Source organism: Nannospalax galili, unplaced genomic scaffold (assembly GCF_000622305.1).
Source record: "Nannospalax galili isolate Female #2095 unplaced genomic scaffold, S.galili_v1.0 scaffold334, whole genome shotgun sequence".
In the NCBI taxonomy this organism is placed as follows: domain Eukaryota; kingdom Metazoa; phylum Chordata; class Mammalia; order Rodentia; family Spalacidae; genus Nannospalax; species Nannospalax galili.
In genome coordinates this window covers 2,820,178-2,843,146 of record NW_008336888.1, presented here as the reverse complement: position 1 = coordinate 2,843,146, position 22,969 = coordinate 2,820,178, and the positions used below count along the sequence as shown (strand labels likewise).

General features: G+C 38.2%; 1 protein-coding gene and 1 pseudogene across 4 annotated transcripts in view; both read right to left on the bottom strand.

Annotated features, from left to right (window-relative positions):
- Nucleotides 1-22,969, bottom strand: part of Vps13b (vacuolar protein sorting 13 homolog B) — a 723,076-nt gene that overhangs the window by 93,471 nt on the left and 606,636 nt on the right. The gene's annotated exons all lie outside the window — the stretch shown is intronic.
- Nucleotides 1,407-1,884, bottom strand: LOC103732838 (annotated as a pseudogene).

The window sequence follows — 22,969 nt, the reverse complement described above, 5'->3', positions numbered from 1 at the left end:
ATTTAACTTTTAACCTAAAAATTTACAGCCAATTTTGAAAAAGATGCATCTTAGCTCAGAAAATTGTTACTGAATATGTCAATGTGGTTGTAATGAAATGCTTCTTCTAAGTATGTGGTTATTAAATAAATAATAAACTGGAAAAAAATACAAAAAAAGAAAAATTAAAAAGGAAAAATAAGGCAATCGAAACAATATAAAACACATCAAAAGGATATTATTGACAGAGCTTCAAGTGGAGCTTGACTCTGCAAATGCTGTGAGTCCAAAGGGAGAGGGGAGGCATCCTGTCTCTGGACTGGACCAGCAGCTGCTCTAAAGGAAGGGGAAGCTGGCTACAAAGCAGAGTCCCACCATACTCCAACCCCTCAAAGGGTCAAACCATTGTAGGGAGGGCAGTGGTGGGGATGCTGTGAGGAGGAGTTGTGGAGCTCCTTGGCACATTCCAATGGAACTTGGTGATGGAGAAGTTTTTTTGGGTCTTTTTGAAGCAGGGTCTCCCTGTAGCCCCAGCTGTCTTGGAACTCACTATGTAGACCAGGCTGGCTTTGAACTCACAGAGATCCGCCTGCCTCTGCCTCCCAAGTGCTGGGACTACAGGCGTGCACACCACACCCAGCCAGGAGAAGCTTTTTTTAATCTTATGTGAGTGAGTGTATTGCCTGTATGTAGGTAGGTGCACCCGTGTGGTTCAGTGCCCATGGAGGTCAGAAGAGGGTGTCGGATCCCTTGGATCTCGAGTTACAGATATTTGTTAGCTGCCAAGTGGGGGCTGGGAATCGAACCTGGGTCCTCCACAAGAGTAGCTGGTGCTCTTAACTGCTGAGCCATCTCTCCAGCTGCCAAGAAGCCTGCTTTCAAAAAGATATTCTGGCTTTTGCTTTGCCTGTGATAACCAGTGAATATTCTAACATGGCTACAGGGAGAGGTGCTAACCTTTGGCCTCAGGAGCATTTCTGGAAAGAAATTTATCACACAAGTGCACACTGTCCTCTACTGATAGACCTTCCCTCCAAGGTCACTAAAAGCCTGGCATTGTAGGGTTCCTTACATAGGCCTAGCCAGGCAGTGTAACCATGGACATGGACAGTGGGGTTTGCCCACTGAATCTGTTATTGTGGAATCATTTACCTAAATTTTTATGTAAATGGCTTCTCTTTACATGGCTTTTATTTTTCCCCTCCCTGGGAGTGGGGGTTGTTAGCAGGAGGAGTATGGATGTTTGTTTTAAAATTTTTAAAAAGAATGTTATAAACTGGCATTAGGAGAATCTGAACTACCACCTGGGGTAGTGTGACACAGAAGAGGAGAAGCTGCCAGAACTGCTTCTTCTTCTTTATGGAAGAGTTGGGGCCTTAGTGTGGGGAAATAAATAATAAACTGAATGCAAGAAATTGGGAGTTTTTTCAACCTTCTGGGCTAACTGTATTTCTCCGTTTCTTTGTAAACTCTTCAGCATTCTTACAGAATTTACAGTCCTTAGAGTATCCTTCAGCTAGGTCAGCCTGGAGTGGGTGCTCAGGCTGGGGCAGAGGAGGTGTGGGGGTGTGGGATGGGGGTGGGACTAGATTAGTTGGTCAGTCTTGATCTCTGGTTTCTAGTTTTCAGTACTAATTACTGGCAAGCAAACCTGCCCCTTTTCGTCAGCGTTAGGGTGAAACAGATCTTCATTTTAAATGTGATCTTCTGTGGTTTGAATGGATATTCTGCTGCAAAGTTGATTTCAGTTCTGAAGGCCCCTTTATCATATGGGGGTTGCAAGAAACAATAAGCCCTTGCCAAGTCAATAAATTAGCTTCATCAACCGGGATGCTAATGGAAGTTTTTCATTCCACATTTGTGGATCTCTTCAAATTCCATCATCAGCTTCCTGCTGGCTACCATCTTGGAGTTCAACATTATATTCTTAAGAGAGAAATTTATAGAAAGGAATTCAGAAGGGCCAGGAGCACCTCAGTTCTCTTTCCCATGGTAGAGTCACCAGGCTGGTAATCTTTGCCCCTTACTGACTCACTTTCTCTATCACCTTCCCATCAACCTAGACTTTTCACTATTTTTGGTCTATTTAGCTAGTGTCTAATATTTTACATTGGGTGAAAAAGTTAACCTGGAATCACTCTTGTTGGATCTTTTCAATGATAACTAAAAGCAGCAGTAAGGAAGGGGACAGAGTGGTCTTAATTGTTGGGAGATCCTGAGGGACATGTTTTCTTTTTGCAGCAGACCCTGGGGCTGTGCTGCCAGCCAGGCTAAATTTGTAATTTTACTACCTAAGACTTCAGATGGGAGTATACATACTTTTACTCACTTTTTTTTTTCTATACAAAATAAAGCTTAAAACAGAATTAGTGGTCCAGGAGTTAGAGATTGGCTCTGAGGACCACCCACAAACATGTCTAAAGGGAGAATTCCTGAATTGATATAGTCCGGAGGAAAGAAAAATAAGACGAAATCTAGGAAAAGACAGTACAGTAAGGGAGAGAAGAGGAGATATAAGTAAACATTGTAAACTATAATTTAAAACAAATGATAAATGTACTAAATACTTTTCTGTGAACTAATATATTTAATTATTTACTTAAAAACTATTGTCAAGGTTTTCTACCTCAAAAACAACATGTTAATATGGTTTGCACATATGGTTTGGTTTTATATTTTATAACAATTTACTCTTCGGTGATGTGTAATATCCTAAAGAGAAACCAAAAATTAAAACAACTCCAAAAATTTTATAATTCAGTATACTCAGTGAATTTAAGGGTAGTAACAGTAAAGCATTAACATGTAATTCAAGTGAAATAAGCAACTAAATATACATTAATTTGTTAATGTACAAAAACATATATTAGTATATTAAAACTTAAATATCATTTGATAAATTTTTAAATTGATTAGCATAAGATTTTAGCATAGTAGGCATTTAATACATTTGTTGAAGAAATAAATGAATCAAGATTAATAATAACAGTTAAATATTCACAAATTTTAGCAATGACCATTATGCATAAAATGGGTACAAAGTTAAATCGCAGTATTCAGAAAACTTCTGTTTTGAATGATCTTTCAAACCAAAGAAATACATTTTATATGGATAATGATATTAACCACAAATCAGTGTAATCTCTCAGAGCTATAATTCAGACACTTAAATACTGATATTAAAATTTCTAGTAAACCAGGGCTGAAGAGATGCCTTAGTGGTTAGGAGAATTGGCCGTTTTTCGAGAGGACCCAGGTTCAGCTCCCAACACCCATAGGATGGCTAACTGTAATTCAAGATTTATATGCCATCTTCTGGCCTCTGTGGGCATTGCATGCACTTACATACATGCAGGCAACACACATACATATAAAATAAAATAAATAAAATTTAAAAATTAAAAAACTCCAAGTAAACAAAAATGATAAGTAAGCATCATGAGTGAAAATTAAGATATTAAAATCTTAACTAAGCTAGGCATAGGGGGCATATGCCTTTAATCCCGGCACTGAGGAGGCTTTAGGCAGGCAGATCTTTGTGAGATCAAGGCCAGCCTGGTCTACATAGTGAGTTCCAGCCCAGTTGTGGCTACAAGGAGATTTTGTCTCAAAAAACCAAAAAACCAAAAAAACCAAAACCAAAAACCAAAAAGCCCAAATCAAAGACAAACAAACAACTAACACTTATCTATATAATAATATCTGGAAAGCAAAGTTAAATTGCCTGTCTGAATTATACGAGTTTAAGGAGAATTGATGGTATGTGTCCTACTGGTAAATTGGCCTAACAATGAAATGAAGTATATTATTCATTGTGACTTCTTCAAGGCAGTTAAATTTAAGGATGAACAAGATATCTGAAATAATGATTAAAAAAAAACATGCAGAAACATGTCTATGTAATGGCTAATGCTTGATGTCACCATTACTGAACATTGAAACTCTTTGGACCCTACAGATCCTTTAAAATGTTTAGAATACAATTTCTCATCTAAAAGAATGATTTGGTGGAAATGAATTGTTTTTGGGTGGATAACTTGGACTCTTTGGTGCAGTCTATTTTGGTAGGAAAAAGAAAAAGGGTACTTCCAAAACCTTTTTCAAAGCAATTTTTCAGAACACTGTCACAATACAAGGGTTGTCCAGGGTGACCACTTCCACGATACAAGGGCTGCTGATAGTGACCACTGTTCTGATATGAGGGCTGCTGAAGGTGATCACTGACATGAGGACTATTGAGGAGTTTAGTTTTCACAGAGTGTGTTTGTAAGTTTTCCCTCAAGAGTGTCTGAATTCATCAAAAGTCACAAATGCCATGTAATTAGCATGAAACAACTGGCATCCCACAAAATGTTGGTTGGGATGGAAAATTTCATTAGAGGGTAAGCCTTATATAAAAATCTTAGTTTCAGGTATTTATTGACTCATCAATTCTATGAAAGAATTTATCTTAATGTCATATTATAACTATGGGAAGGGGACATTATATAAATGTGTCCAATGATTTGGAATAAATATTCATTCTGGCACTGTTTTAATAATGAAAATATGGTAGTACCAGAAAATTGTTAAAATACACAGGGCTGGAGAGATGGCTCAGCAGTTAAGAGCACTGGCTGCTCTTGCAGAGGACCCAGATTCTGTCCCTAGCACCTACATGGTGGCTAACAATTGTCTATAATTATAACTCCAGTTCCAGGGGATCTGACACCCTCTTCTAACCTCTGTGGGCACTGTACAACACAAGTGCACTTACATAAATGCAGACAATACATTTATATACATAAAATATTTTAAAAATATATAGTAAAGCTGGGCATGGTGGCACACACCTATCATCCCAGCACTAGGGAGGCAGAAGCAGGCGGATCTCTGTGAGTTCAAGGCCAGCCTGGTCTACATAGTGAGTTCAGGCCAGCTGGGGCTACAGGGAGACCCTGTCTCAAAAAGATCAAATACATATAAGTGATTAACACCTACCATTTATTAGACATTTACTTATTTATTCCTTAAAACATTTTTTTATAAGGTAGAGTACCCCCCTCCAGTTTTACAGAGAAAAATACAAAACAAAACAAAACAAAACAAAACAAAACAAAAACACAGTACACCTCAGGCCAAGTGATTTCTTCAGGGCCCCAGTGTTGGGGAAGGAAAAGTACAAGACCTTTACATGTGCTCACTCAGAATCTCTATTTTTAATCAATTTATGCTGCAGAGTCTTCTCAAACTACTGAAAAAATTCAAGGAAAAGATGTTAATAGTATTAGATAACAATAGATTAATATAAAAGATTACCAAAAAGTGCATCCTGTATTACAAAATCTCTCCCTCCCTTCTTCCTTCCCCCTCTCACTCCCTCCCTCCCTCTTTCCCTTTCTCCCTCCCTTCCTATGTGTGTGTGTGTGTGTGTGTGTGTGTGTGTGTGTGTGTGTGTGTGTGACAGAATATTAACAGTAATTAGGCTGTGGGGTTATGTGTTTTAAGTTTCCTTTTTCATGTCCGTTTTATATGCTTTCATGTAATTTCTAATTATAGTCTATTTCCAATTTATAGTCTAACTATAAATGTATATTATTTTACAATAGGTCACAGGTTCTAGCTAGAGTCAAAGCTTTTACACCTGTACTTTCTAGGAGGGTGATGTGATTCTCAGTTCATCTCTGAAGCCTCCATAGACCCTCTCAGAAGGCCTGGCTTGCTAAATTGCTATCTCATATAATTGCAGCAGTTTAATATGACTGTGTGAGGCTTTGTTAGGGTAATAGGTTCTTTTATTTTAAGAATTGAGTAAATATTCTAAGAGACAGATAGCTATTAAATACCCTAAGCAAATGAGCTGTTTTTGTACATTTCATCAGAGAAAAGGAGTGGGTACAAAGAAGACTGAGTCACTTTATTTAGTCCCAAAATGCTGACAACAATAGGAGAAACAGATTTTGAAGATTTATACTGCAAACTTTTATTAGAGAGTAAGAAAAAAATTGTTGTAGGGGTTCAGAGGTACTCTGCTGGGGGAGTTAACAGATTGACAGATTTTAGTTATCTAAACAAATAACATGAAAAAAAGGTTGAAATGCAATAAAAATGACAATATTATTTCTGAAAAGTAAAAGCAAGCAACAGCTTAACAGCCATGTGATATCTGGGACAAAGTGATTCGTTCTCTATAAAATTAAAATCTAAAGCATATTAACTGCATTAGGAACAAAGACAAGTCATAAAAGAGGCAAGTGATGGCTTCAAACTAATACTTCTTGACAACATAATTTGGAAAACTGATTTTATGCTATGAAGTCTTCAGTTTCCTTTCCTCTAGTAGTTTTGACCATAATCCAAATATATTGACTATTGATCCTGGAGATGGCAGTCATACTGGAATACAAATAATTGTTTTAGAAGGTCAAATCTTACTTTTGGGCAGCTAGGAGGCATGGATGTAGATTCCTGGGGACGTGGAGAGGTGGAGGTTATGGAAAGGACTTGGCCAAGAGAGAATGGTAGAGGAAGGGAAAGTCAAAAGCAGTGAAGCCTTGGGTCAGTTACTGCTATTTCCCCTGAGACCACTGCTTATCAATAAACATCAGAGACTGAAACAGTGAAAATAGAGGAAAAAAAGGATATTACCCATATTTTTTTTTTTTTTGGTATTTTTGAGATAGGGTCTCCTTGTAGCCCCAGCTGGCCTGGAACTCGTTATGTAGACCAGGCTGGCCTTGAACTCAAAGAGATCCACCTGCCTCTGCTTCCCAAGTGCTGGGACTAAAGAGTTCAACCAGTGCACTCTGTCATTTTATTATCAAGTTCATAATTGCCATGTCCAAAGTCACATATTTCTACCAGACATTCAGGATTAATCAGTATTTCAACACATCTATAATTAACCATTGAACATTTTGAACATTATCTTTCATAAATAACCAAAACCAGAAGTTTAAATTCAAGAATCTGTTCATGGACTTTTTTTCACCATATACATATTTTTAATTGAATTTTTGTGAATTTCATTCAATACATCTTGATCATATTTATACCCCCCTCCATATCTGCACTTGCCCCATAGCCTCCACCATCGGATTTCATGCATCCTGTCATATATGTTAAAGCCTACTGAGTCAAGTCTGTGTTTCTAAATGTCCCTCAGTCTGAGTTCATCCACTGGAGTCTGGTGAGCCTATCTAGTGTCACTCTCTTAAAGAAGACCGACTCTCTCTCACCCAGCAGCAATCAGCTGCCAATAGGCACTGGCTCTGTTTAGTCTTTGACCATTCACATACTCAAAAGACACAATTTGAAGAAGAAGAATATGCATTAATTCAAAAGCCTGCTGAAAAACTACACAGACAATACCTCTGCATTAGTCCATTTGTATGGCTGAAGGCTACATAACGAGAGTCAGTGCCAGACAGGAGAAACCGCCTTTTGAGTTGTTGACCAGGGTAGTCCAAAAGACTCTCCAAATTACACAGGCTATTACCACAGCCCTTAATTGCCTCTCAGAACTTGAAGGTAAGACCCTATTGCTGAAGACAGGATTTGGAGCAATGGAGCTGGAACTGACCTGGAAGTTGCCTCCCCTGAAGGCTAGCTCTCATAGCTTTGGAGAGCACTACAAAAGCTACTAAGGAAGAACATCAATTGATGGTCCAACCCCAGCTTCAAGGACTAATAACCACATCAATGACTGGCAGAGCAAACAACATTGGTGCAATAGTGGCACTTTTATCTTGGGGGTAATCAGCAGCTACCTAATTGGACTTAAAGCCCATTCAGAGGGAGGGAACTCATGTGTGGTACTGTAAACAGCCAAATACACATGGCTGGAGAGGTCAAAGATCTTAGAGAAAACCCTAAGTCTGTCCCAACTCTAGACAAATGTAATTTCTTACCATATGCTAAATATGGATACTTATACTTACAGAAAAGTATGCAAGTCACCACTCATCAAAGAAGCTTCTTTTATAAGAGAGCTATTACAGAGTTCCACAACTGATCACAGAGAATGTCTGTGAGATATCTAAACCTAAGTGACACATTTACAATGGAATTTTTATACCTAAGGCTCATGAAACATAGTGAAACAAGGGACAGAGAGAATACTAATGCATCTCTCAACTCTTATCAGTAAAGCTTTCTCATGCAACAGAGGGCAACGAACATGAAAGGCCACAAAAGGCTAAAGCATAGAGAATAAGAGACTGCAGAGTGTTGGTCCCTGGACAGAACTCCTATATTAAACTTCACCCACCCAGGGCTCAGGGACCATTATGGAAAAGGGGGTGGAAAGACTGTAAGAGCCAGGGGAAGAGGTACATGACCATATGGAAACAAGAGTCTTACATGCTTTGGGACCTCCTCATATGAACCCATAGCAATGGTACCCACATGCATAAGACCCATGCAAACTCAAGCAGACAAAAAGCTAGCATAGAACTGAGGAAGTGGGCAGCAGGCTCCAACCTTAGCCAAAGAATTAATGCCAGCTGATTACTGCTGGGTGAGGGAGAGCTGATCTTCTTTAAGGGAGTGACTCTAGATAGGCTGACTAGAACTTCTGCGTATACTAATTTGACTCAACAGTCCTTAACATAAATGACAGAATGCATGAAATCCAGTGGGGGGGTATGGGAGGGTGAGGATGGGGGAGGGGGTCTAAAGATGATTAAGATGTTTTGTATGAAATACACAAAAATTAAATAAAAATATACTATATACATATATATATAAAGTAAATCATGACTAGCAGGGGCACTTTCCAGTTATACGATATTTCGCAAACAATGGGATATATAATGGGCAGTCTTTCCTCAAAAAAATCATCTAAATATCAATGCTCAAAACTAGGGGAAACTTTTTTTTTTTGCAAAAAGGTTCAATTAGCAAGTTCTCTCATATATTAAAAGTATTTTATTTAAACTTATCACTAATGGTTTTTGAATTTTCCATCATGAAGTCAGATATAAATGTATATCATTGTAAAACAAATGAAAATGTTCTTATTATTTAATGGAGTAGTACTAACAGCCTCAGCTCTGGTGTTATACACTCTTTTGACAGCAGGACAGTCCATGGCTATCATGAACCTGGTTGTACATAATCATTTAGAGGAAGCGTTTGGAATGTGTTGGATGAAATAATAAAGGATAATTTAGGTGGACTGGGAAACAGAAACCAACAAGATAAACTGGAGAGGCCATGTGAGAGTCTTTCAAGTTTGGATAAATACTCAAGTTTGTGAGTTAAAGTTGTCAAGTTTCGTTTGTTTAGAAAATCAATTTTGACTAAATGCAAGTATAAAGAAATCTCCCAACGTTTGAATGAAACTCTAAATTGTTCTCAAATGTAACATTCATTGTTCAGCAAAATTTAGTTTAATTTAGAAGACATGCTAACATGTGTTCTAAGAAAAGATAGAATGTTTTTTTTTTTTTAAATGCGGTTTTTGGTCATTACAGCAATTATAATTCTTATCACAAATTTTTTATTAGAGAAAAAAAAAAGAAGTCAACAGATGGATAGAAAAGAAATCCAAAATTCATAGTTATTTTCATTTAACTAAACTGGCTTGCCATACTAAGAAAACATTTTTATAAAGGTTAAATAAAGTATTTCATGGCAACCGCGGCTTCTTAGAGCCTGTGTAACAAGAAACATGAGCCAGCCAAAGTTGTGCAAGTTGGTTTTCTTTCCCAGTGAGGGAATGTGGTATCTAAGACCTTGTTCTAACTCATTTTATCCCCAAGTGTGAGTCAAGCAAGTCAAACATGAACTAATGCCTGAAGGGAAGTCCCTGACTCCAAAAGTATGGATTACTTCACATTTATCTTAAAATCTGCTCTCAGAGTTCTTAAAATTCACTCACTTGGCAAGTCAAGAATTATCATGAGAAATGAAATAATTTCATAACTATGAAGTCATTCAACATTCCATGCATCTGACACTCACTGGGCTTGGCCATATCTTGGGCATTATTCTGACCTTTAAATAATAGGTTCTTCAATATCCTGGAAATAATTAAAAGTGCCACAGCACAGTGGTATGACATTGTCTTTCAGTAGATATGTTTGTTAAATAGACTTGTGGTAATAGGTTATGATGAAAGACAATCATATTATATATGTCAAAATCTTTATAATATTCCTAATCACTATTTATCCTAAGTTAATGATGGCAAAATACCATGCTTTAATGGTGCAGCTGCATAACCTTTCTCCCAAGCACTCTATATTAAAATTCACATTTAAAATTCAGTGAAAACCTTTATGTTTAGACATCAAGAACTCACATTGGCAGAGCCCTGGCTTGTGAAAAGACTTTAAGTGTCTTGTAAAAAGCTTAAGGAATCTTTAATATGTTTTCTCCAAAGCTCCATTTTAGTATCTGAAATTTACTACAGGGAGGGACAGAGAGCACCAGTAGTCTCAGCAGTGTTTTAGCTTGAGCTTCGCAGCTGAAATAATCCCTAATCAATTTCTTGCTATTGGGTTTGTAGAAAACCCCAGAAATCAGTCCTGGGACTGGATAAGGTACTCTATTACAACCTCATCTTTGCAATTTCTTGTAAAAGACTAAAAAGATCATATTGTAAAAGATTTTTACAAAGAAATTAAGACACACAGGAAACAAAAACTCAATCTCAAACTTCTGTATCTAATTTAAATTGAATAAATGTACCTCCCAACAACAAATGAAGACATTCCAAATATGTTCTGTGTATTAGATGCTTAATGATCAAACCTGTTCTGGCCTCATCCACTCCTGCTGCTGACTTGGGAAGGCACTTAGGTTCCCTCAGAGAAATCTGACTTTTCTGGAATCACTGATGAAACTAAAAATATTTTAAAGAGAAAAATGAAGAAACTGAATCTATAGTCCACTTTTTGCTGTTTGATTACTGTTTAAAAATAAAAATGTAGTTTATGGCAAATGGACAGTAGTTCCTGGTACTCAAATGGAATCAATGTTTACAGAATATTTTGGATTAAAATACTTGCCAGGTGGTCCTAAGAAGTGTTTACCTCACTGTTGATTTTAGCTATCTTAATGTCAGCAACAATAAAAGAACCTTGTGACTGCCGCTGGGGAGCAAGGCATAAAATCCTGCCTTCCCAAATGGAATTGCTAGTTGCAGACAGCTGTGTCCTGAACAACAATAAGGGAAGTAGTATAGATTTCTGGGAAATGATTTTTGTGATTTGAGAAAAAGACAGTATGTGGTAAATTTAACATGTAGTGAAGTTTACCTTAAATATACAATATTTAGGAATTATTCTATGCAGTTTTAGTTTGTGATAAATAATATGAATTTTTATAGAATAAACACAGAAGATTAAACAAAAATGTGAAGATGGACATGCATGAGGGCCTGAAAGCTGGCTCCAAGTATTTGGAGTTTGTATCTAATCCTTAGAAGATTTTAGGGCTACCTCTTTGGAGGGGGGAATGTTAGAGTAGCCAAAAGCCCTATAAAAATCAATCAATCGAAGAAGAAAGAGTACATGAAGTTATCAGAAAAAGTGATGGGGAGATATGGGAGGAGTTGGAGGGGAGGGAGTGGGCATGGATTTGATCAAAATACCTTATATGCATGTATAAAATTCTCAATAAATCATTTATTTAAATAAAAAAGGAACAAAACACCAAATCAACTAACCAACTAAACAAGACCGCCCCCCAGGCTCATCCTCGCCATGTTCTCACTTTCCATTAATTTCTTAGCCTACTGTAGCGTGGTTTCTAGCTTTATCTTTCCGCTTGAAGGGCTTCCTTTATGCTATCAATGCTGTCCTAAATGCTGAACACAGTGGTCTCTTCAGTTCTTACATCACTCAATTTTTTTATGTTATCTAAAAAGGATAATTTTATCCAAGCTAGACGCTCGTTTTTTAAAAATATTTGGGGTGTGTGTGTGTGTGTGTGTGTGTGTGTGTGTGTGTCTGTGTGTGTGTCTGTGTCTGTGTGTACATATGTGCATGTAAGCCAGAGGTCAATGTTGGGTGTTTTCTCAATAGTTCTCCATATTATTTTTGGAGAGAGGGTCTCTCACTGAGCCACAAGCTGCAGGGAGTCTCCTGTTTCCACCTCCCCAGCACTGAGATTACAGACATGAGCCACTATGCTCAGCTTTTTGTTTTGTTTTTTTGAGGCAGGATCTCGCTGCTATGTATCCCTGGCTGGCCTAGAACTTGCTATATAGACCAAGCTGGCTTCAAAATCACAGAGACCTACCTGCCCATGCTTCCCAAGTGCTGGCCTGTGTGTTTTCAAAATAAACAAACTTGACTGATGAAGGTCCAATCTCAGGTCTTCTTGTTTTACTGACTGAGCCAACTCCCAGCTCCTTGACTTCTAAAATACCATTATGTGCTTGCTTTCCTACTATGTCTTTGTTTTTCTTTCTACATTTTATTCCCCCTAGGAAGATCCCATTCCTCAGTCTACGCCTTGACTAATTCTACTGCTGGTCATCACTGCAAGCTCATTTTCAAGACAGTCTAATGATCCTTGCTTCTTGTTATCTGTTTCTTTGTGTACTTTTTTCCACATTGGGTAGGCCTAACTTATGCAACCTTCTGAATATTATAGAAATGATAATGAAGGACTTCTAAGCTTAGGTCATAAAAACCACTGGCTTCTGCCCTTCGCTCTCGGATTCCTTGATCTAGGGGAAGCCAGCTTCCACATCAAGAACACTTGATCAACTCTATGGGAAGATTCTTGAGGTGAGCACCCGGAAGCCTCCTATTGTTAGCCATGTGAGTGTCATTTTGGAAGTAGATCCTGTAGCCTTATCAAAGCCTTCAGATGACTTCACTGCAGCTCTGGCTGATGTTATCAGACCCTCAATTACAACCATTAAACAAGTCCTGAAATTTCTGACTCAAGAGGACCGTGAGAGATAAATACTTATTGTTCTAGCTACTCAAATTTTGGGGTAATTTGCTACATAGCAACAGATGACTAATAGAGATTTTGATATTTGTAAATAGGGTGCTACTGTAACAGAAGCTCAAGATGTAGAATGGGATCCGGAGTAGGGAAGAAAAAAAGTCTGTGAAGGCAGGAAGAAAGTGTCAGTGAATGCCTAAGATCCTTCAAAGAGGATAGTAGAAGCTGGGGGTAAGAAAAATGGTACAGAGGGATACTGGCTATGAAGGGTTAGAGAGTCCAGTAACACTGTTACCTGCACTGATATGGAAAGCAGCAAGCAGGCTTAGACTATGTGATGGAGCTAAGCCTTCTAGGCAGTGATAAGTCTGCTCCCAGCTTCTACCTCCTGTGATGTTAAAATCAGAAAGTGGGTGCATGTATAAGCTTAATAAAGGACTGCTAAATAAAAAAGGGGGCAAAAATTGCTAGTTCTGAAAGTTTCCTGCTTTAGCAAATGGAAAATGACATTAAACAAAGGAATGACTTCCAGGCAAAGGTCAAATCTAGGACACAGCCAGGAAAAGCTGGTCTAGAGATGACACAAAGACTGTGTCTATAATATTTTTTGTTAAGGCCTCAGACATACTGAAATTGGTGTCTCAGAGAACTATTCAAACAAAAGTGGCTCTTAGACATAAGAGTAATGTCCCCCAGCTGTGTCAGCAGAATCCTGAAGTACAGAAGGCCTTGCCTTGATGAGATATGTAGGTTTGATTTCCACTAATCTAGTGAACTTCAATAAAATCAAGAGACTCAAAAAGTTGAAGAATTATACTGTCAAAAATATTGCTACCTTAGACTGAAGGAGACAAAGACAGAGCAAAATGAAGGGTCGTTCAACTTTCAAAGTTCTTCCAGCAAAAAGCAAGCTAACAAAAACACAAGGTGCAAAGACAATTTCATGGAAAATGATGGATAACTCTGAGGCTAGAGCCAAGAGGCCAGAGCTATGAGCCATGGAGAATGCCTTCCTATCAGAACAGTAATGAATAAGAATGAAGAAACTTTCAGCACTTCTCTGGTTGGATTTCAGAATGCCTGGGGGCCAGCAGTCCCTGCATGTCTGTTTTTTCCTTTCACGAACAGGTGCATCCAAGAGGGTTCTTTTCTGCCTGCACCCTCATGACACACTGTCCTGCAGTCAGCACTGGATAATGAAGACCTTTTCTTACTCTGGGCACTGCTGGCCAGCCCCACTGCTGCCAGGCACTGTGGACAGGACAAATTTAGACCTCCAGGCCAGGCTACTGTGTTGTGCTCCAGACTCATATCTAAATGTTTCAATTCTATATCCACCCAGATGTCTAGTTAAAAAGGCTTAAAAGGGAGAAAAGGGAAACTATATTTATAGAGAGTGGAATTTTTACTCACCACCTTGTAAAACATTTTCATGGGATACCCACAATAACCTCTTAATTTTGCAGAAAAGAGACCCAAAGCACTAAGAAATGAAGAGAACGCTATTATACAATCAACAAGCCTTAGGAATGAAAAGTTTGTGCTTTTTCCAATACGCTATTTTCCTGCACTCCACAGCAACCTACAATTGGTATGTCCAAATGGTTTGAGGGTTTTCCTATTGTGCCTGCACACCATCCTTTGCCTCTAAATGAACCTCCCACTCAATTCTCTGTCATGGGTGATTGCCACCTAATTCTAAAACCTCAAGGTCAAAGCAGACTCTTCTTTCTCATATTCAATAATTAAATCCTACTGACTTTAACCTCCCACATAGCTTCTAAACTCCAAACCATCTCTGGCCTTCTTGTGGAGAGAAGTCCATAGAGATCTGAATTATCCCCCATCATTATGTGCTATTTTTCTGTGGCTGGTTTGTAGATTTTCTAATTTAGTTTCCAGCAGTTTTGTTATAATGTGTCTGGTTATGAATTCTTTGCACTTAATCCACTTGGAATTTTTCTGAGTTTTTGGGTCTGTAAATTCTAATCTTGCATAGGATTTGGGACATTTTCTAGAATTAATTTTTTTACTTCATTTTTCTTTCTTCTATCACTCTGGAATTACAATTACTCATATGTTGCCCATTTTTGGAAATTTCCCAGAGGTCCCTGGGGTTATTGTTCACTTTGCTTAAGCCTTTTTTCTTTTTCTTCTTCAGAGTGAATGATTTCTAATCCACATCTTCCAGTTTACTGATGTCTTCCTTCTGTCAAGTTTTAATACATCTCTTTTGTTGCGTGACAGAACACACAAAATCTAGAAGTGTAAAGCAATGCTCATTTACTCTCAGGCTATCTGTAGGTCAGGAGCCCAGCAGGAATTAGTTTTGTCCTCTGTTCAGGGTCTTACACAATTGTAAATGAGGTATCAGCTGGGCTGCCTTCTTGTCTGGCTGCTGGACTTGGGGAGAATGTATTTCTAAGCCTGCTCAAACTGTGGGCAGGTTTCTTCCCTGTGGCCTTATGAAGGCTTTAGCTTCACCCTGGTTGGTGCTGACAATTACTTCCAGGTTTGGCCGGCTCCCACAGCTAGCTTACTGCCTCACGGCTCTCCTCACAGACATTACTTGTGGTGGTTTACTTCTTCAAGGTTGGCAGAATGTTCTTTCTCTTCATAAAAGTTCCAAGCCTTTTAAGGATTTTATCTGATTAAATAAAGTCCATCTAGGATCATCTGCTAATTAATTAAAAATCAGCCACTTAAGGACCTTAATTATATTTATAAAGTCCTTTACTTTGACAGCTGCTTTAAAGTGTTTGTATGACAGAGCTGAAATCTGGATCACTGTGGGACTGGAAGTTCTCCTCTTGAAAATGAGCAACTCCCTGCAACTTAGATCTCAGAGATAATATTTTGACATATAATGGTCATATTATGGTTATATATAACATTATAAATGCTATGCTATGGAGACTCTGAAATCTTTCATGACTGTTCCAAAGAGTGCTGATTTAGAAGGTAATTAACTTATTTAGGTTCATATGGAAGACTCTCACACCTGGGCAAGTGGCAGCTCAGTTCTTTATAGTTGGGATGCAAGGTGCTTGCAGTTTGCGTGTGCATGTGTGTGGTTTAAGGAAACAGGCCAAATTTATACATATTATATTCCCCCAGCAGTGCTGGTGCCCTGGCCAAAAAGATGATAGGCTACCATGCACTGCATGTGTTCTAAGGGCAAAGCCACAAAAAAAAAAGAAAAGAAAGAAAGAAAAAAAAAGGGGGGGGTTGACTCTGCAGATTAGTAGCTGAAAAGTTTTGATTTCCTTCCAAAATCTGCCTGTCTTTGTTCAGTATCCAGAACCCTCAGATAGTTTTTTAGTACTGTTCAGAATTTATACCAATCTCTGCCTTCTACTCTGCCTCAGCTCAGTCATTATTGTCTCTCTGGCTCTTAGAATATGCCATAGTGCACAAACTACTTTCTGCTCCCATTCTCAATCTCCTCTAGATTATCTTCTCAACTACACCAGAAGCATCTCATTCAAATGAAGTTGTGACTTGACATTCCTCAATGTACAACTCAGTAACAGCCCAAAGCTGCTTGTCACACACAGGGGTATCTCTTCAAGATGGACTGGCAGGCTCTTAAGGAAAGAACTCCAATCGATGTTGGAATTGGCACATACTTGTTTGTGAAAACTAATCCTTGAATATTCAGACATTTGTAACTTGTTAAGCTACTGGTAGCTGAAAATTGGGCCAATCCACCCTAAGAACCATCAGCACAACCTATCATTTTATCCCTGAATTACACTGAAAAAAAAATACTAGACTTCTTGACCACGACATGCTGTTTATATATGTGTCTCTCCCTGGTTCTGCTTCGTGTGCTCTCTCCACTGCAGTACACTGGCTAATCTTTACTCATCCTTCAAATCTGGCCTGTGATGGATAGGGAGATTATTTTACCTTTGTGCTATCACTGCCTTAAGACAACACTAGACTTCTTAGCATGGTAAACCAGAGCCCTGCAGGCTTTATCCATGTTCTCCTTTTGCAGCTCCAGACAAGAACTCTACACTGGTGCCAAATTAGTTAAGTTCTCCTACCATGCCATGCTGTCTCATGCCTCTGTAGCTCTCTCACATGTCAGTCTATATATCTGGAACACTACTTCCACTCTCCTTTTACTAGCTTAGGAACTCTTACTAAACATTAAATTTAATACAAATATCTCTTCTGCTAGGAAATCTTGCCAGAGTCTCAGCCTCATTTCAGATTTGGAAATATTTCCTTAATGTTCCCATTAAGACTTTGTCTATATCCAGATGCAAATGATTTGATTTCCTGATTCTCTGAATTTTCTTCCCATAGTTGGCATTTTCATTAGTAAGTATAATTTCTCCTTTCCTGAACTATTGTAATCATATCTTCATAGGTACTGATCATGTCTGCCCTGATTTGTTGACTTCTCTGGCTCTCCCAGATGATAATACATTTCTTAGAAGAATGCACATATTTAATTACATACAACAGATCATAAGAAATTAACCTTTATTGATTAAAAACTGAATAAGGAGAAAGGAAGAAAGACTGTACTCAATTGTTCCTCCTAAACAAATTTTACAATCCTCGGTACCACACACAGAACAAAACCAACTTTACCATATATATGCATGCACAAAACACTTGACAAATTCATCAGTTTTGCCCACATAGACTCTTCCTCTGCCCCTACGTCTGCTTTTTTAGTTTCTAAATTGTGACTGATGTAATAAAGACTCTGGTCACGCTCTGGATACATGTGTACAAATGCAGGATATTAATGGCTTTGGAGAAAGGTAACTGAATAGGAGTTGTAGTCTAGTAAACAAAATGGACAACTGACTGGAATTACCAAAAGTCAGTCCCGTTCAAAACATACTGCTGCTTTCTTTCTTAGGCAAGTGGGAAAATGATCAGATTTCACTTTCAAATATTTTTATGTCCAAAAAGTAAGCTAGAGAACCTTCTAAAGTTCATACACTGGGTCCAGAATGAGGATAATGGAAATGCTTTGTTATTTGGTGAGCGTATGTTTATTTCTCAAAATTGGAGCTTTGAAGTGATAAGGATACCAGAGTCAGAGTAAGAATAACTTTAAATCAAGTCTTTCATCTATTGAACCTTATCACCAAGAGCTGACACACTTGGACTCATGGCCAAACTGGGCATGCTACCCATTGATAGGATAGCTTGTGAACCATTACATTTATAATGTTGAAAAAAAGGAAGAGAGAGAGAGAGAGAGAGAGAGATATTGAGATTTCAGCATGCATGAAAGTGATGTGGGATTAAAAATTTATGGACAAATATTTACTTTGTCCATAAATACAGCTTTGATGGAACACTACCATGCTCGTTCATTTACGGACCACTATGGAGAAGCTACAACACAGATTTTAAGACTGCAGAAGTCTAATATATTTACTACTCAGTCCTTGGCAGAATGTTTGCTAACCTCTATCTTAAACTAATGCAGGGTTTATATTTTCTGCACGGGACTTACTTACTGAACACTTGCAAGATGCTCTGAAGCTCATCAAAATAAATTCTTACCTAGTTACATTTTATATTTTAAAAGATGTGCACATTTTATGAACTTATAAACTACTTTTACATTCATTTTAGAGAAATATTATTTTATATACACTCTCTAAAGTCCACTTCCACCTTGCTTTATTTAATTTCTAAAATGAAGTAATTGATAACTGGAATTTAATACTTCTAAAATGTGCATAATTGATAAATTGTGCCCTTTGAGGGAAAAATTAGTTGCAAACCCTTACACACAAAGCAAAGGCATTCCTATTTTAAGAGTAGATTAGAAAAAGTGCTCTCTACTAACTAGAAAGGAAGTTAACTTCAATAGTCTATACATAAATCCTACTAGTTTGTGGAGGTGTTTCTGCATCTGGTTTGGTTAAATCAATCAGGGCTTTCCTTGACGCTGAGCTGCATAAACTTACTCATATTCTGGGAAGCTTACGTAAACGCATACTTCTAGGGTCCAGATTTAACTCTGTATAATGTGGAACACTTCTTTAAAGACTAACTCCTTGCTGATTATTGTGGTCGTACAGCCAAATCTAATGTCGACTGAACTACAACAGTTAAGGGTCCTTCCTGGTGACATCCATGATTCTGTGTAGCTCAACATATTCAATTATTCCCTAGGAAATAGTTTTGTTCTTCCTTTGTTTGTTTAGGCAAGAAATTGTTGTGGGATATCCAACATTTTAAGTGATTCTGCCTCAAAGCATGTGTTAGAAACTATAAGGAGAGTTTATGACCTCTTAATTCTAAATGGTTTCTCAGCTTTGGATTTCTGGAATTGGTTGTGTCCGTGTTTCTTCTCATCCTACTGGGACTCATGTTGTTAGCAACCTTCTGTGTGGCTCTAAGATACCCTGACCTCTTTGAAACATTTCCAGGTGTCACCGCCACTTTCTTGATCTCTGCAATATAAGCTGTATTGTTCCGCGGAGTTAAGTTCTATGAACTTTAGAAATCCTCCCTGAGACTATGAATTGACTAATACCCAAGGAAGCATAAACATGCAGACACAAATGTTCCTAAAAGCAAGCTCGCTGGGCAGTGCAGGATGTGGCTTGGAATCTGGAAAAAGGAACATTTTGCTCACTTGTACGTCTAAGACTAACTCCAGGTGCTGCTTGAAACTAAGTGATTGGCTTTTCTGATGCTCAGATGTAACTTCTCATGAGAACATAGAAGCATGTGCAGTTGGGGATGCTAGGAATTCCAGGAAGACCCTCTGGGCCTATTAAAGCCTCTGGTTTCAGTGGGTCTTAAAGCATACTTCAGCATACACAGAAATAGCGGATGACATTGTTTCCTTTTGAAGGAGTCTGATTTAAATCTGTTTAAAATTTTTTTCTTTTTAAAAATTTTGCTGGGGTGTGGGTGTGGAGACATTGCTCAGTGGTTAAGAGCACTGATTGCTCTTGTAGAGGATCTGGGTTTGATTCCTAGCACCCACATGGCGGCTATGAATTGTCCTTAACTCCAGTTCCAAGGGAATCCAAAGCTATCTTACGACCTCTTCGGCATTGCACGACACGGGTGCACTCACATACATGCAGGCAATACACTCATACACATAAAATAAAAATAAAATCTTAAAAATAATTTTTTTGCTGGGGGGATTGGGATGTGGGGGATGGGCAGGATTGAAATAGGGTTTCATGTAGCCCAGAGTGGTCTTGAACTCACTATATAGTGGAGGATGGTTGTGAATTCCTTGATATTCCTGCCTCCAGGTCCTGAGTGCTGGGACCTGTCAGGCACCATGCCTGACAATGTTTTATATGAGTTTTATCTAATTTATATAAGTTTTATATAACTTTGGAAATCCAGTTAAGACTTTGCAAGTGTTCACACTTAGACCAAGGATCTCCTATTACGGACTTTAGACTTACATGGCCTGCTGTATCAGAGACTTCTCAGTTCTTCTCTTAAAATCTTTCAACTTGGCTATTTAAAAAATTTTTATTGACTTCTGAGATTTTTGTGTAACATAATTTGATCGTATTTAGGTCCTTTCCCCTTACTGCCCTCCACCCAACTTACTGTTCTCTCTCTCTCTCTCCCTCTCTCCCTCTCTCTCTCTCTCGACTGCTCTTGCAGAGGACCCAGATTCGATTCCCAGCATCCACATGGTGGCTGTGAACTGTCCTTAACTCCAGTTCCAGGGGAATTTGAAGCCCTCTTCTGACTGCCTCGGCATTGCACGACACGGGTGCACTCACATACATGCAGGCAATACACTCATACACATAAAATAAAAATAAAATCTTAAAAATATTTTTTTTGCTGGGGGGATTGGGATGTGGGGGATGGGCAGGATTGAAATAGGGTTTCATGTAGCCCAGAGTGGTCTTGAACTCACTATATAGTGGAGGATGGTTGTGAATTCCTTGATATTCCTGCCTCCAGGTCCTGAGTGCTGGGACCTGTCAGGCACCATGCCTGACAATGTTTTATATGAGTTTTATCTAATTTATATAAGTTTTATATAACTTTGGAAATCCAGTTAAGACTTTGCAAGTGTTCACACTTAGACCAAGGATCTCCTATTACGGACTTTAGACTTACATGGCCTGCTGTATCAGAGACTTCTCAGTTCTTCTCTTAAAATCTTTCAACTTGGCTATTTAAAAAATTTTTATTGACTTCTGAGATTTTTGTGTAACATAATTTGATCGTATTTAGGTCCTTTCCCCTTACTGCCCTCCACCCAACTTACTGTTCTCTCTCTCTCTCTCCCTCTCTCTCTCTCTCTCTCTCTCTCTCTCTCTCTCTCTCTCTCAAGCTTATAGAGTCTAATTTGTGTACACAAATGTCTTTCAGTGTGGGTCCATCTACTGAACCTGGTCAATCCACCAGTTGTGGGTTTCTGTGTTAATTACCATCTGCTGTACAAGGAAACTTCTCTGGTGAGAGCTGAGAGATGTATTAATCTATGGGTATAACAATAAGTCATCAGAAGTCAGTTTAATACTATTTAGCAGAAAATTAGTATTGGGCTCTCCCGTATGCCCTGTGACCTGTCTAGCTCTAGCTTCAGGTTCCTAAGTCTGATAGCAATGTCAGGTATGGGCTCCATCCTATGAAGTGAACCTTAAGTACAATTACAGAGTTGTTGGGGACTCCCATAATATTGTGTGTCACTACTATACTGGTAGGCATAACTTGACTGGACAGTTGTTGTAATTCACAGGATTCACAGCTGGGGAGGGCGGATGACTATTTTCTTCATCCAGTAGCATGTTTAGGACCTTCCAGCACTATGACCACCTGCCAGTAGAGGCTCTGAAGTCAACACCAGCTTTATTTCTACTTGTTTGTTCTACAGCTCATATGTATAAATGTCATCAGTAATAGGGTCTTACTGTCAACAACTTGGCTATTTTAACAGGTAAGTCATGCTTCCAAAACATAGGGGAAGGAGACAGTACTGTGGAAATAAAACTACATGTATATAAACAAATAAAAGGTAAGTTCCCTTATCTACAAAATATGTATAGCAACAAAACTGCATCAGATATTATGAAAATAAAACTAATAATAAATGCAATGGGCCCTGAAAATGTTTTTTTAAAAAAGCAACAAAAGCAAAGGAGCCGTGGTGACAGTGGCATCCATTCTTGTTTTCCTCTGACTTCTCCTCTACCCGGGAACTGTATGTTATCTCAGTTCTGAGCCATCTGTTCTAATATCAGTCTTCCTAGTGAGCATCACTGTTCAAGGGCAGGCTCCATGGAAGCCTAAGTATTCTCTGCTTCTTTTCTTCAGCTGAGTTCTGCAGTTTGCTGTGTGTATGTGAGCAAAGTGGCTACAGCTAGAGTATACAATTACACATTACTGTAGTTCCTCTGAGGTTTTTCTTTTTCCTGTCACTAGTAGTGAATTGCTAGGAATGCAATTACCATGAAATCTTCAGAAAACCTAAAAGGGTACATAGCTAGTGTTAATATGGTTAGGATTACAGATGCGTGTTTTTGTTGTTGTTTTTTGTCTAAATGTCTGTATGCTTTCACTTTTGCAATCAATAAGAAAAAAATAACAAAAAAGAAAACTTTGAAATAACAAATACATGTCCATAATGTTACATAAGCAAACAAAAACACTCTAACCTGGAAATTTCTCAAGAGGAAATTTAGTAAATAAGTGTGTAATTCATTATAAAATTATGAGTACAATATTATGTGAAACGTTTTTGTAATAATTTGTATTACAAGGCACTGGAGCCCAGAGGACCCGAGTTCAGTTCCCAGCACCCACGTGAGGCAATTTACAACTGCTTATTAACTCCAGTTCCAGGGATTCTGACACCTCTGGCATTCATGTGCACATACCTACACTTGTGTGCACATACCCACACTCAGTTAAAGACACATGTACAAATTAAAAGTAATAAAAATGAATCTTAAAAAGAATTTGTGTCACAAAAGACTTACATAATTTTAATGTCCTGTCAGGTTGATTCAAAGTTAAGATAAATAAAGAACATTGCATTGTATCTACTTTTCCAAATTTCATAACAGCAGTATGGCAATTTCATGAAAAACAAAAAAAAGTGAAAGACCAATCTCAATAC